Source organism: Colobus angolensis, unplaced genomic scaffold (assembly GCF_000951035.1).
Source record: "Colobus angolensis palliatus isolate OR3802 unplaced genomic scaffold, Cang.pa_1.0 Scaffold2, whole genome shotgun sequence".
Taxonomy (NCBI): Eukaryota; Metazoa; Chordata; class Mammalia; order Primates; family Cercopithecidae; genus Colobus; species Colobus angolensis.
The window spans coordinates 24,738,849-24,751,481 of record NW_012115154.1 but is presented as its reverse complement, the minus strand read 5'-3'; the positions used below and the strand labels follow the sequence as shown (position 1 = coordinate 24,751,481).

General features: G+C 42.9%; 1 protein-coding gene and 1 pseudogene across 2 annotated transcripts in view; one reads left to right on the top strand and one right to left on the bottom strand.

The window, feature by feature from the left end:
* RNF32 (ring finger protein 32) overlaps positions 1 to 715 on the bottom strand; it is a 37,199-nt gene extending 36,484 nt beyond the window's left edge. Inside the window, exon 1 of the mRNA XM_011941542.1 lies at positions 525 to 715. The gene's annotated coding sequence lies outside the window, so the exon portion shown is untranslated. The remainder of the gene's footprint in view (positions 1 to 524) is intronic.
* The window catches only part of LOC105511477, a 5,689-nt pseudogene extending 2,542 nt beyond the window's left edge, over positions 1 to 3,147 (top strand). The window contains exons 3-4 of the transcript XR_001001720.1: positions 505 to 683; positions 825 to 3,147. The product of XR_001001720.1 is annotated as an uncharacterized protein C7orf13-like (transcript). The remainder of the gene's footprint in view (positions 1 to 504; positions 684 to 824) is intronic.
* The last annotated feature ends 9,486 nt before the right edge of the window (positions 3,148 to 12,633 follow it).

The window sequence follows — 12,633 nt, the reverse complement described above, 5'->3', positions numbered from 1 at the left end:
AAAAAAAAAAAAAAAAAAAAGAAAACCAAACCCCACGTGAGTCCTTCAATATATAATGAGCCTGTGGCACTGGCAGGGTTAGAAACGTAACCCTTGCCCAGTACTGAAAGCTAAGATGAACAGGAACACGTTGCTTTGTAAACCCCAGTATTAAACGCTCATGAGGCAGAGCTTGGTGGCAAAAACGACCGTTGGGTGCCAAAGCAAGTGATTTCAGCTCATTAAACACGCTCAATAAAAACACACGAGACCAAGCCTAGGACGTAAAGATGCAATTCTACGTGGGGTCTTGGTGTTCATCTCCTGCCTTCTGAACCCCGCCGACCGTTTTCTGAGCTTCTACTCATGCCGGAGGCGCGCGGTGACGAGGCTCCAATTCCCCTGAAAGCCGACACCACCCTGCGCCTGGGGCCCCTGATGACAGCGGGTCCTACTGGGTTCTGAAATGACCGACGTGGGATCACTGTTCTAAGGTTTCAGGCCGCCGTAAATTCGTACCCTCAGGAAGAGCTGTGGAAACCAACCAGGACCCCGACTCCCCCGAGGAGGTTGCGCGCCGCTACGGGACCTGACCTCGCCTCACAGCTGCGGCCATCGCCGGCCCGGCTCAGAGGAGGCCAAAGCGAGTCCACGGACTCCCTGGCGGGCCGCCCTTCTTTCCGCCCTCGCCCCAAAGCCTCTCCGTGCCTCGACTCCGCCGGGAACACCGGAACCCAGGGACGTCTGCCCCCGTTCCCTCCGGCAACCCCCTGGCCTGCAGCCTGCCCGCCGTTGCCGTAGCAACGCCCCCTTCCGCGCTCGCTCCCCTCGCGCCTTGTTGCCAGCCCCGCCCTGCCCCATACTGCGCATGCTCGCCAGCCCGCCCGGCCCACACTGCGCATGGTTGCCGGCCACGCCCGGTCCACACCACATTGCGCATGCTCACCGGCCTCCTCCCCGCGCCGGGCGTCAGCGTCGAGAAGCAGGTGCGTGCCAGTCGAGGCTCGTTTTGCGGGCGTGTTTGGGGATTGCCTGGCAGGGTGTTTGGGAGCCGCAGGGCGTGCAGCCGCCCAGGCCTCGTGTAGTGAGGGCCGAGCCCCGCGCCTGGTTCGCTATAGTCCGCAGCCCCGGCGGCTTTGTGGGTGCAGCCACGCTCCTCAGCCGCCCGCCCACCTGGGCCTGGGACCCGGTTGTTTTCCTGCGTGTCTGTGGTCGTTCCCGTTCCAGGGTCTCGAGCGCACCGCCCCTTCGCTGCGCTTTTAGTCGAGGGCAGTTTTTTCTGGGGGATCCCCCGATTCCCCCGTGCCTCTCGGGCGTCCTGGCCAGCGGAAGCGCGGGCGCCGACTGCCTGGCGTCGTCCGTGACTCCTGGCCCCTCTCTGTGGATCCCTTTGCTTCTCGCTGCGGGTTGTGTTTCCTGCTTCGTGGGCCTGGCCGTTTGCGTTGGATGCAGGCCCCGGTGATCCCTGCGTGGCCCGCTGGCCTTTTCCTGCTCCCTAGGTGACTGAGCCGCGTGTGACACATCGCAGTGACTTGAGGCAACGCGTTCCTTTCCAGGCTTGCAGCAGGCGGTGCTATTCACGCTCCTGAGCGGAGCCTTCCGGTGCTTTACTCTACGCCCCAAATAGTGCGCTGTTCCTCCCAGGGACTGTCGCGAGCTGAAACTCTTCCCCGCCCTTGTGAGCTCGGGGCTGTTCTTTCTCCGCGTGGCTCACTCCAGCCTCGGATGTTTCCTCGCTGCCCAGACCTGCTCGGGAAGACTCGAGAAGGCCGCTCCAGGACTCCAGCTCTCCACGGAAGGGCTTCCCCTCGGATTGCGTCTTGGCCCCTGGAACCCTCTCTCTGTATCCTCTGCTGTTACTCTCTTGGCCTCCATTTGGGTTGTGGCCTGGAAACGCCTGGCTCGTTGCTTCCTTTCTCTTAAGGATCACAGCCCTGCACTGCCTGTCGTCCACTGCCTGGAAACCATTGTGTTTTTTGGTCTGATTTTGTAGTTGTTTAAGAACTTAAATCTGGTCCCTCACACTCCATGACCAGAAGCAGAAATCAGTAGAAGTTTGTTTTTTCTTAAAATGACAATTACTTTATTGTGTTGGTTCAGTTTATGTTGTACTTTAATTAGAAGAAATTTGGCTGAAAGTACAAAGAAAATATACAAATGCAAGTAATTTTTTTTAAAACTTCCCTGAAAGCAAGGTCTTTCCTTTCCCTGAAAGCAAGGTCTGAAGAAATTACCAACCAACTTAGAGTGGATCTGGAAGAAAAGGAAGGGTCCTTGCAGTCTTAGGACTCTTCCATTCTGCGACGGAGGTGTTAGGATAACAGCCATAAATGGTTGTAAGACTTTGGGCTCAGATAAGTAGACTGAAGTTCAAATTTTGACTTATTTTACAAGTATCTGATTTCTGGCAAGCCCATCTTCCTAAACCATGAGCTCCTTATTTGTAAAGGGGACATTAGCCACTCTCCAGCAACAGCCCTAGCGCTTCTTCAGTCCCGGGATGGGACATATGACTAGCCTAAGCGAACCAGAAAATCCAAGCCCCTGACCACAGCGACTTAATCAGGGCTGGCGATATGTCTAGCTAGGCCAACCAGGTGGACTCAGTATTTTTGTGGGTACTAGTGGAAAATTTCTTCAATTCTAACTGAATGTAGAAATGAGAACAGACATGAAATGGAGGCTGTGTTGCTGTCTTGTCATCATGAGGTGAGGGCCTGAAGCTATGGTAACCACCCCATGAACCTTGGAAGGAGGATTCTACAGGAACTGGCAGAGCTGAGACTGGGACGCAGCCCAGTCCTGGTGACGTATTTGAACCCTGAGGCTGGCCCTCCTGTTAGTCTTTTCACTTACTGGCTTCAGCCAGATGGGGTCTGGTTTTCTGTTACTTGCAGCAGGAAGAATTGGAATGATAACTAGGCATGCTATTACCGCTTTATGGCTGTGGTGAGATTAAAACATGATATCGTGGGTGAACTGCTTAGTCCAGTGCCTGCTATTCTTTATATTGGTTTTAAGGTATTTTTCTTGAACTTCATAAAGTTCTAAGAAAAATTACCGTTTTAAAATTCCTACCCTCTGTTCACATGTTTTAAATTTTCATGATAGTTTTTCTCTCTGCATGTTTTCTATTCAAAATAAATTGGTCATTCTTCAGTTAGCTACAAATATTTTAAATTTTTTATTTTTAAATTTATTTTTTATTGATACATATTAGAAGAACATGTTTTTGGAGTACATGTGATAATTTGATAAATTCATATAATCAAATCAGGGTAATTGAGATATCCATCCCCTTAAATGTTTATCATCTATTTACACTAGGAACATTCAAGTTATTCTAGCTATTTTGAAATATGCAATCGATTTGTGTTAAGTATAGGCTTGACTGAAAATTTAACCTTATTGCTTTCTAATTCTTGACAAAAACAAAGCTAACATAGTTGACATTTGAAGAATAATACATTCATTCTTCAAGATAGTGTGTTCTGTCGAAATGAGATGATCAGAATGCAATATCTTGGATAGGGTTAATTAAAATATATGGTCATCCTGTCTTGTCCCCAATACCATGTTGTCAGTGATTTATATTTTAACATTATGCCTTTTGTTTTAAAAAGATTTTTTTTGAGATGGGCCTAAGAAACAGCATGTATACAAAGCATGTTTGCATCTTCAGAAAACTGCTATTGAGTACATTCCCCATGGTGCTGTTCAGTGCCATTTGTGTAACCACCCACATGATTATTTTAGAATTTCAAAATCATTAATTGAATGTCCTAGGAATAGTGGAGACAGAAGAGAAAATTAGAGGTGCATGATGGTAAGGATGATGAGGTTGTGCTTAGTCACGAGGAGAAGGGCATCATCAGTGTGCTTGGCTGATTCAGATGCACTTCTGTACTCCACTGTGCTTAAGAAGAAAGCTGCATGTGGTAACCTAAGAGATCTGTTGTATAAACATTGTCACAAAAAGAGTCATGAGCAGCCCAAGATGGATGGCAATAGTGGACTATTTAAGTGGAAGACATTGATATGAAGGGAAAATCTTATATTTTGCTTGTGTAGAAGGCAATTCAGAGAAAGTATTCAAATACTAGAATAGGCAGTTGGAGTCCATCTTGTGGAGGTTGGGGTTTTTTTCGTGATGACACTGGAGATACGTTATTGGAGACTGGTGCTGGCACTGTATGGAATTTTTTTTTTTTTTTTTTTTGAGACAGAGTCTCTCTCTGTCGCCCAGGCTGGAGTGCAGTGGTGTCATCTCGGCTCACTGCAACTTCTGCCTCCTAGGTTGAAGCAATTCTCCTGTCTCAGCCTCCCGAGTAGCTGGGATTACAGGTGCCTGCCACCACGCTTGGCTAATTTTTGTATTTTTTAGTAGAGATGGGGTTTCGCCATGTTGGCCAGGCTGGTCTTGAACTTCTGACCTCAGATGATCCTCATGCCTCGGCCTCCCAAAGTGCTGGGATTACAGGCGTGAACCACTGTGCCCGGCCTATGGATTCTTAACGTATCACACCGACAGGATTTGAGTTTGCCCACCTGCCTAGTCTCTAAATACTGCACTAATGGAAGCCTAGGCAGGGTCAGAATGGTTCTTAATTCAATATCCTTCTCACATTTTAATATCTTAATGCTCTCACATTTCTCCTTTGTTATCTACAAAATATTCTCAAAACCTACTCAGTACATATTTGACTCTTGTCTTTCTTAACTCAGTCCTTGACATCTAAAACAAACCTAAGGAGCAGAAATTGGTGGCATGGGTTTCATCTTTAATTTAGCTTTCAATTTTAACCTTCACCAAAACCATCTCTCATTCCATTTATTTTTCTCAATCTTCAGTATTACCTTTAACTTTCTACTCACACTTGTATATTTATTACCAATTTCTATTCCTAAACTTGCTGATGTGGTTTGGCTGTGTCCCCACCCAAAGCTCACCTTGAAATGTAGTAATTAATCTGCATGTGTCAAGGGCAGGGCCAGGTAGAGAGAATTGAATCATGGGGACAGTTTCCCCCATACTGTTCTTGTGATAGTGAATCAGTCTCACAAGATCTGATGGTTTTATAAATTGGAGTGGCCCTGCACAAGCTCTGTCTTGCCTGCTGACATGTAAGACCTGTCTTGCTTCCCGCTTGCTTTCCATCAAGATTTTAAGGCCTCCCAGCCATGTGGAACTGTGAGTCAATTAAACCTCTTTCCTTTACAAATTACGCAGTCCCAGGTGTGTCTTTATTAGCAGAATGAGAACAGACTAATACACTTGCTTCCATCCAGATTATTTTTTCAAAGAATTCTAAGTCGCTTCCTGTTTTTTTTTTTTTTTTTTTGTATATGTGAGGACCAGCAGTTGTTTGGAAATTTGCCAGTCTCTCCTAGTGTTTTGTAGCAGCAGTTGCTGTAAAGACTCAGGTATACTAGTGGGAATTTACTGAAGTGTGTTTTTTCCTTGAGATTATATTATAGTTCTGTTTTGTCTTTAATAATGAAAAAGGGCTTAGGATGAGTTGTTTCCACTCCTCTGACAAAGTGCATTTAAAAAAAATACTGTGACAGACATAAGATGATTACGTCATTCCTGTCAACATTAAAATAGTAGTAGAGAAACACTGATGAAAACACTTCCAACCCTGGAGAAGAGAGGAGAAATCTTGTTTTCATTCTTACTCTATAATTTAAAGTCATGAGTATAACAAATGAGCCTTTAAAAACTGTTTTCTGAATTTAAAAAATGGAGCAAATTCATTCTTTGTTGTTGAATTCAATATACTTAGAAGTAATTTATCACTTTGGTAAAGAATAATGTCTTATGCCTTCATATCTGACATGATGAAGATATTCATGCTATCTACACTGTGATCACCAGATACTAGCCACTTTAAAAATGTTACCAAAAGAAATTAGGCATGCTGATTGTATCAGAGGTGTTTGGGTAATGTGGACTCCTTTCAGACATTTGTGATTTTTCTGCCTTAACTGAAAGTTTTGACAGGTTTGTAAAAGCATAAATATCAAGTTATTAGTAGAAACTCTAAAATAACCTAGGAAATAAACATATATACTGGTTTCAACCAGTTTGGCTAAAGCTAGATGTCTCTAAAAATTGAATCAGTTGATGCTCTAATGTGTTCAATATATCAAGAGACAGGGTGTTCCCTGATCACATCCAGATAATTTTAATTAATAGGTTTATTTTCTCAATAAATTTTACAGATAAATTAAAAAATAATACAGAGAGCTCCCTCTCCTTGCAACAGTTTCCCCTATTTGCCATTTGTATGCTATGTTTGTTAAAATTGATGTACAATAAGGTTGCCCATGTTTAATATTGACTATGAAACTCTCCACAAATAAAAGTATACCCCACAAGTACACAGGAGAGACCCCTTCTGCAGTTTTATTCGTAGTGGCACAAGCAAAGGAACTATTGAGAGATGAGTCTCCTGATAGCACAACAGTATTGATCCGTGATCTTGGGAAAGCTGTCCACATCTAGGATGCTGTCTGCTTTTGGGGAGAAACTTTCATGGTTAGCTTTACCTTAAGCTCTCCAACAGGTGTATAGATTGAAGAGTCTGGAGGGGCCCGTTTCAGCCGTGAGATTGTAAACCCAAGGCTCAAGGCCCTGAAGTTTTGCCGCAGCGTAAGTGGCAGGGGCAGTCTTTCCCTGATGATGTTTCCAGAAGACTGTTTCTAGGCTTTAGATAATGTAGGCTTTGACTGTCCTCAGTAGACCATGGGAAGCTTTCTTTACCTGGTGAAAATAACACCTGGGCATAATGCCTTAAAGCCTTGCAGCACTTAGTCATATCGGAGCTTAGGAGGAGGAGATGTGTAAGGTTCTATTATTAGGAGCATAGGCCTTCAGTGACTATTGTATAAGGGATCAACTTATGTTTTCCATGTGGAAGTGGATCTGTCATCAATCCACAGTACTTTAGACCAAAGAAATCCAGTCAATTGAGTTAGCTTATACTAATGTGATTGTACCTATGATACCTTATCTCATTGTTTTACAACTTGTCTGGTGAAACAAGTACCTCTATCACTAGCAATCTTTCCAGGTATGTCCCATGAGAGAAACATGTTTCCTAATAACCTTTTATCTACTGTTACAGCACAAGACTTTTTGAATGGAAAAGCTTCTATACAATCAGAAAACATGCATTGACAATGGCAATGGAATGAAATCCCTCTAAAAATGTTTCAGTGGGCTATCATGTAGCAGAAATGTACATGAAGTTTTGATTGCCTTCCCAGGATTATAGATTTGACAAACCAAACATTGGTCATAAACCATTTTAGCAATTTAGAACACTGACCATGCCAATATTCTATTTGGATCATCTTATCTCTTCCATGATGGGCCGTGGAGTGTAGAGCTTTTAATAACAGAAGCTTTAAGGATTCAGGAAGGACCAGGCATCTGTCCAGGCTCTCCATGAGTCCATCCTTAACATTAGATTTATATCTTCTTTTTTTCATTTCAAGTTTTAAAGCTTATATGTAAGATTATTTTATTCCTGCATCTTCTCAGTTGTTTCTTCCTTGTATTTGCCCTTTTCTTTTCCTACTTGGTGAGATTTGGCTTTCGGTTCAAGAATCTTTTTGTGGTCTGTGTCCAGTTTTAGCCTAGTGAGAACCACCTTGCTGGGGTGAATGCCTGCATGCAGAGGTGTGCCATTAGCCTTTTCCCGCTGCACCCATTCAGCGTGGAGGACGTATTTCTTCCTGTAAACATGAACTACTTTGCCAATTTGCTGACCTTTATAGTGTCCTCATACAATGTGAAATTCATCATCCTTTTGGGTGGGCATGGATCACACGTTGTACTTCTGTTTCAGCTCTTTGGAAAGAGGAGAAGACATAATCTTCCTGTAAATGTGGGAAGGTGCATTGAAATGCCTTTTGTGGTTCTTGCTTCGGTCAGAAGTTGCAAAGGGATTGAAGTTCATTTTGGCCATTCTCACTTTAGTGATAGCAGCAAAATGGAAGATTTGTATCTTCTTAAATATCAGTTTTGTTTCTCCAATTCAGGTGCATAGCACTGTTTATTAGATGGGTTATTATAGGTAAATTTTACTTGGATCATGGAGTTCATCTAAACTACATATCAAAACCATTTCAGTACTGGCTGACTTAGCTTGAAAGTCTGGCAGAGTATTTCTTTGGTATTCGTCCTGATTGGATTATCAGTTTCATAAACCAGTCAGTCTGTTCATTAGAGTGCTGGTAATTCATACCCAGTCTAAACGATATGATCCTAAAGTTATCAGAAACTTGGCATTCAAGAGTGCTTATTAGAGTCCTTTCCATCCTTTTCATGAATCTCCTCGAAGGCACGATACTCTAGGATTTTACTAGCTTATGAACTTAACGTAGCAGATAATCCTGCTTCTCTGTCTTTTGGATGCTGCAAGGGTCCTCTGTAGCATCCCAAAGTTAGTTTGAGGTAACAACAAAAAAAGACAATTTGAAATTTGATTTTGGGAAGCCTGTCAAATATGTCAAAGGTTTAAAATAATCAAAACAGGATCACAAGGCATTGTAAGATAATACTCATTTAGCCAAAGTGATAAAAGGGGTTAGAAAGCAAAAACCGTTCTTCTTTGATAGAGAGGAGACTCAGTTTTTCAATCAACAGATCTGAGAAAGCATGAGACAGAATCTGTCTCCTCCTCTCTGTCTCTTGCAGTTTACTCAAAAGGTGAACAAACGTCTTTTGCTACCTCTTATTAATACTACATGAAAATTCTTGTTCAAGGCCGGGCACGGTGGCTCACGCCTGTAATCCCAGCACTTTGGGAGGCTGAGGCAGATGGATCATGAGGTTGGGAGTTCAAGACCAGCCTGACCAATATGGTGAAACCCCGTCTCTACTAAAAATACAAAAATTAGCCGGGTATGGTGGCAGGTACCTGTAATCTCAGCTATTTGGGAGGCTGAGGCAGGAGAATTGCTTGAACCTGGGTGGCAGAGGTTGCAGTGAGCCGAGATCATGCCACTGCAACTCCAGCCTGGGCTACAGAACGAGACTCTGTCTCAGGAAAGAAAAAAAAAAAAAAAAAGAAAAGAAAATTCTTGTTCAAAAGGGAAAACCAAATTTTACTTTTGCGTAGTGTATTATCAACACTAAGCTAATAAAACCTTATAAACAAATCTGTCCAATTTGTCATCTTTTGACCTCAGAAAATTTCCATAAACTTTTTATAATCTTACAATTTTTTCATTCTTTTCAACTTCATTCATTTATTCTGTCCTTTTTATTCCTTCAATTTGAAACAATCTTCAGCTTCTAGACAAAGTTATTTTTTTCTCAACACACATTTTCATGCCTTACAACTTTCCTCACCAAAAAGTACTTTGCTTTTCTTTAGACACTATATACAAAATTGTTTCTTATGTCTATTAGTTTAAATTACATATATTAACTACAGTTTTAACTACTAGTAACCCTAATTTCTAGTGAAAACCTAGGAAGTAATTTTGAACTGTTCTATATCAATAATTGTAGATGAAAACTATTTCTTAACTTTTTAAATAGGTTTTCTCAAGTTTTTGTTTATTAATATATGTAAATATATGTAGCTTTTCTATACCATATAAAAATAAGATGCCAAAATATATAAACTTACATTTATGTTTACTAATTAATGTTTTAGTATTTTAACTTAGAAATGACTCAGACATTTATGCTTATTGCTTAATTCAATATAGCATAACTTTAAGATTTTAGATTATGGAAAAGAACTTTGAAACAGGTACTCTCCTGCTAATGACGCAGGAACTCTACTAATGACACAGGTACTCTCCTGCTAGTCTTTTCCCCAGTTGTTCTGAGTTTCAGTCACGTGGTACCCAGGATGGTTTTGAAGGGCAGGGCCTATTTTGGTCTTGAATTTACCTACCAAATGTAGAGCTCAAGACAAGAAGACACCTGTGAAGATGATGCCTGGGAGATCCAAACCCTTTCAGCATGGCTGGGAGACACAGCTGGGCCAAGGAGGAAGGGGCTCATCTTGGGCTTGACTCTGCCTTGTAAATGGTGGTCTGGCCACTGATAACATGTCCCCAGGCCTCACCATGGCCACCTATCCAGACCCCAGAATCCAGAGGCTCAAAACCAAGAACAAAATATTACAGACAAATTAAACAAGTATATGAAGTATTATAGAAGCAGCAGTTTTTTGCCCTTAAAAACATGTAGTAGAGATAGCATAAACCTATTTGACCAGTAGATCTAGCCAAAAATATCTGAATTATATTTAACTGACAATTCTGAAGCCATTTCTATTTTATCAACAATTTTAAAGCTAGCTTTATTTGCCAAATATTATACACATAATACATATCAACATGCAGACACATGGAGAAGCAGAGCTTATAGCTTTTACAAGTAATTCTCATTTGCTAGCTTTCAAATCGTTTTTATTTCCCTATTCAGACTATTAATCTTCTAATTACATTTCATTGCCCTAAGCAATTGTTAGCTAGGCAGCCCTAAATTTGCATTTCTAGGAGTGACTGTTAGGTGAAACAAGGTAGAAAATTTATATCTCAAAAGCTCAGAGCTGAGACTTTAGGCTTAAAGGAAAAAGATTGTACATAAAGGCACAGTTAAGACAAGATGGCCAAGAAAAGCACATTAAAGGTAAGACTTGTTACGTAAATTTAAAATAATGGTAAGAGTTTTTGGGGTGGGGGTGGTACCACACACTTTTAAATAACTAGATCTCACAAGAACTCACTCACTATCATGAGAAAAACACCAAGGGGGAAATGTGCCCCCATAATCCAATCACCTCCTACCAGACCTCACCTCCAACATTGGGGGTTACAATTTAACATGGGATTTGGGTGGGGACACAGATCCAAACCATATAATTCCACCCCGACCTCTCCAAATCTTATGTCCTTCTCACATTGCAAAATACAACCATGCCTTCCCAGCAGGCTCCCAAAGTCTTAACTCATTCCAGCATTAACTCAAAAATCCAAAATCTCATCTGAGACAAGGCAATTCCCTTCCACCTATGAGCCTGTAAAATAAAAAAACAAGTTAGTTGCTTCCAAGATACAATGCAAGTATGGGCATTGGGTAAATACTCCTGTTCCAAAATGGAGGAATCCACCAAAAGAAAGGGACTACAGGCCCCACTTGAAGTCTGAAACCCAGGAAGGAAGTTATTAAACCTTAAAGCTCCAAAATAATCTTGTTTGACTCCATGTCCCTATTTCAAGACACACCAGTGTGAGAGGTGGGCTCCCAGGTCCTTGGACAGCTGTGCCCCTTTGACTTTGCAGGGATCAGCCCCTGCAGCTGCTCTCACAGGCTGAGGTTGAGTGCGTGCAGCTTTTCCAGGTGTATGGTGCAAGCTGTTGGCTCTACCATTTCAGGGTCTAGAGGATGGTGGCCCTCTTCTCACAGCTCCGTTAGGCAGGTCCCAGTGGGGACTTTATATGGAGGTCCAACCCCACATTTCCCCTCTGCACTGCCCTAGTAGAGGTTCTCTGAGAGGGCTCTGTTCCTACAGTAGGCTTCTGCCTGGACATCCAGGGTTTTCTAGACATCCTCTGCAATCCATCCAGGTGGAGGTGGGTTTTAAGCCTCAACTCTTGCATTCTGTGCATCCACAGGCTTAACATTATGTGGAAGCTGCCAAGGCTTACAGCTTGCACCCTCTGAAGCAGTGGCCCAAGTTGTACCTGGACCCCTTTTAGCCGTGGCTGGAGCTGGCGTGGCTGGGATGCAGGGAACAGTGTGCAGAGGCTGTGCAGGGCAGCAGGGGCTGGGCCTGGTCCAGGGAACCATTCAGTCCTTCTAGCACTTCAGGCCTTTGATGGGAAGGTGATATGGTTTGTCTCTGTGTCCTCAACCAGATCTCACCTTGAATTGTACTCCCACAGTTGGCAGACGTTGTGGGAGAGACCTGGTGGAAGATAACTGAGTTGGGGGGCAGTTTCCCCCGTACTGTTCTCGTGGTAGTGAGTAAGTCCCATGAGATCTGATGGTTTCATAAGGGTAAACCTGTTTCTCTTGGCTCTCGCTCTCTCTCTTGCCGCTGCTATGTGAGGTGTGCCTTTCACCCTCTACCATGATTGTGAGGGCTCCTCAGCCACGCAGAACTGTAAGTCCAATAAACCTGTTTCTTTTGTAAATTGCCAAGTCTCTATGACTTTATCAGCAGCATGAAAATGGATGACTATAGAGGGGCTGACTTGAAGGTCTCTGAAGTGCCTTAGAGGTCTTTTCCCCATCTGTAGTCTATCAGCACTTCCCTTCTTTTTAGCTATTCAAATTTCTGAAGCCGGCTTGTATTCCTCCCCTAAAAATGAGCTTTTATTTTTTACAACATGGCCAGGCTGTACATTTTCCAAACTTTTATGCTCTGCTTCCCTTTTCTTTTTTTTTAAAATTATACTTTAAGTTCTAGGGTACATGTGCACAACTTGCAGGTTTGTTACGTATGTATACATGTGCCATGTTGGTGTGCTGCACCCATTAACTCGTCATTTACATTAGATATATCTTCTAATGCTATCCCTCCCCCCACCCCCAACAATAGGACCCGGTGTGTGATCATCCCCTTCCTGTGTCCAAGTGGTCTTGTTGTTCAGTTCCCACCTATGAGTGAGAACATG